We start from the raw sequence: 3,269 nt of genomic DNA, 5'->3' as shown, positions 1-3,269 counted from the left end.
AGGTGGTTTTCTACACCAGTCATATATTTGTCTTTGAAGCACTTTTGCTATTCTCACTGGCAGTGTACACGAGCCATGCCCATTGTCTTTACTCTATCTTACTTTTGTTCTACGTACAAAATGTTAGTCGTCTCTTCTAGTAATATCGTCTAGTCGTCTAGTCGTCTAGTCGTCTAGTAATATTAGTTATCAACCCACTTTTTTTGCGCTCGTTTTTCTAGTTGGTTCTGTGCAATGAGCATACAAACATCATCATCAGGCCCGTGTAAATTTCATTTGTATGAACAAAATAGTGAAATGCTCGTATGAACTGCATGAGCAAATGTTTATTTATTATTATGATATTGAATCAGAGAGGCGATGAGTTGCGTTGTTGTGGAGGGCTCCGGATTACGCTTCACAGACTAAGAATTTTTATTGTGAGCCGAGTTGTGACAAACACTGGAGTTTTCGATTTTAGACCCCATCAGAAAAGCATGCGCGGGGGCAGGGAAAGCTAAGCAGTACCAAAGACACAACCTAAAAAATGTGGAGCGTGCCGCTGTGTATGCGTGCCGATGCGTTTGTTTGCACATGCATGCCCTCCTGGTACTCAAGATGACGTTGAGCAAGTTAGTGCGAAGGTACACATTTTGTGTATGTGTTTCCACACGTATGTGGGTTGTGAAAGCGGGGTATTGTAATGAACCGTGGTCACCAGATGTCCGCTTAAAGTTTAAGATATTGCCCTTCACATAATCTAATTTTTTTCTGGACCGTTTAGTCAAGAAATATTTCAATATTTTCATCAACCGGACTAAATGGCCCGAGCTATACTAATATTTTCCAAATAAAGAGATCCTTTACTCTTCGTATTATTGCATGACCAATGCGTGTGGTGTGCTCGGGAAAGATTTTGTGTGGCTATAAACGGCAACCCGGTAGACAGAACGTAGGGAGTGCGGAAGTTTCGGTGAACATACCTTCGCTGCTGCTGCCAACGGCGCTTTCTAGCTCTGCCGAAACAAGGCTCGCCACCTGCTTCCGTCAATATGCCAATCGCACTTTCCTTCAAATGGCGCGTGAAATCGCCGTCGCTTGAACCTGTTGTGAGATAGATTTCAGCCGGTGGAGGCCTCTAAACAGGTGGAATTTCAATTGTGGACAGAAGACGTCTGTGCTGCTGAGGGAAATAAGAAGCAAAATGTGGTCGATGTCACTTCTCAAGGGTGTAAACTTGATGCTTGAATTTGTGCGCTACTTTCCTGGGAGAGATAATAAAAAAACATCAAATTCTCCGGTTTAGCAGAAATCGCCTTAGCAGTATATAACAACACTTTTAAGACTGATCTTTCATAAAGCGCAGTGCCCATCGGGAGCCAGTTGCACTCTTATCTGTGAGATTGCGTCATGTGCAATAACCAGATGGTGCGTAGGGCTTGTATGTTTTCTTTTATGGAGGATTTTGTTTTGTCTTCGTAAACCCGATAAATCCGTCTGTATATCTGGGTGTCAGAATAGCACTTGAGCCACATGCACAAAAGGATAAATCATTTCTTCCGACAGTAGATCATATACCCAAACCCCATCGAAACTACTTAATCTAATGCCACACTTTATGGTTGAAAGCTCGTTGAACCAAAAGACCCATTCTGATGCTTACCATTAAACACAAGTACTAGCAGTTTAGCTTTCATTCAGAAGAAACTTGTGCTCATTTTTCCGAAACAATTTTAAAAACGTGGTCACGTTCTTGCTAAGTTCGCAGGAGACATCCTTGTAAGACGTCGCTATATTGGCTGCCAAGCAACCTACCTTCTCCCTTCTCTGCCCCCCACCAAAACTCTCCTGCTTATTATTCCCTGTTTCGCTTCCCACACGATACATAGTTGGAGCTTTTGGTAAAGTCAATTCAAGTTTTTGGTGTTGACTATGCGCGACATGAAATAAAAGTGCTTCTTCACTTGGATTTGGAATGCAGCAAAAACGTCTACGCCCTGCCGCGATCCGTTTTTGAAATTTTTGGGACAAAAAATGTTTTCAACCTGTATTTTTTTCTGTAGCAAATATCAGCCAATAAGCATTTTAGCGTGAACTAACACTGCCAATAACCAGGCGCCTATTAAAATTCTGCGTCAACTATTCTGTTGGTTCGATTTGGTCAATATTATAGACACGCGTAATGTATGGTGACAGATTGAGTAGTTTGAAAAGGATTTGCCAGTGTAACTGCAGCTTTCACAATTTGAAACCTTTTGGCTGGGAGGATTTCGCAACTTCAGTAGCCCACGCAGAATTGTCGCTCAAAAAAAACACTCATAAAACTTTCGGAAGAACAAACGACCAAACACGGATACAATTGTAAATGATAGGACAGCCCATTCGCTCGACAAAAACGAAACATATGTTTAAAGAATAATACATACTACCGTCAACGGACCTCCACGCATGCGCCATGATTTTCAAAAAATAAATACAAGCCATAACGATTTCAAGCAGCATTATGAGCCTTGTAGGTATGCAAATTCTCTATCACTCCGGGCAATAGATGGTGCACTCAAGCCAATTCCTGCTTCTTGGTGTCTGATGAATAACGCCTCAACTGTCCCGCTCCCCTCTTATGATGCAGGTTTGCTCAGAATAGGAATTTTTCCAAAACGTTTTGCAAACGTGTTCTTGCGACATCGAAAAGCAATGTGAGAAGCTCCATGATAGTTTGTCAATGTGCAGTGTTCAGTTAACGGCGCATTTAGCAGACATAAACATCGTCATACGTCACAATTTGCAACGTTTTGTCAAAGTTTGACCAAAACGTGCATGAAGCACAGCTGATAATCAAACGTTATTCATGTTTTTGTCGTGCTGATGATTTTTTACCCAGTTAGAGGTCTTACCCTCTCACAGCTTCGAACTCGTAGTTTCAAACTTTTTACGTGTTTTAAATGCTGTTCTGACGCCTTGAGTTTTAATTTTGCACTTCTTGAGAAGCACAGCATTAGGTTTTTTATATTTAATTTACGTTTTAAATACGACAGCAATATCAGCTGAATTTGCTCTCCTAGCACTAAGAAGTGTCTACTGCAGTTTCATTCTAGCCACTCTAGGTTAGCAAAACGATGCGCAGCAACACACTGTCTTAAGAAAGCGTTTCCGAAAAGCTGCGTTCACGTCATTCATGAAAGACTTGGCTTTGAGATTCAGACGTTGTCTAGTGCTGCCTTTCTGGCGTCAAAGCTAAAAGCGGCTGCTGAGTGCATACATGATGTGATTGAACAGTAAAACCAAAAATT

Source organism: Haemaphysalis longicornis, unplaced genomic scaffold (genome assembly GCF_048455015.1).
Source record: "Haemaphysalis longicornis isolate Haplotype H1 unplaced genomic scaffold, Haemaphysalis longicornis Haplotype H1 scaffold_13, whole genome shotgun sequence".
NCBI lineage: Eukaryota > Metazoa > Arthropoda > Arachnida > Ixodida > Ixodidae > Haemaphysalis > Haemaphysalis longicornis.
Note: the sequence above shows the minus strand (reverse complement) of the source record.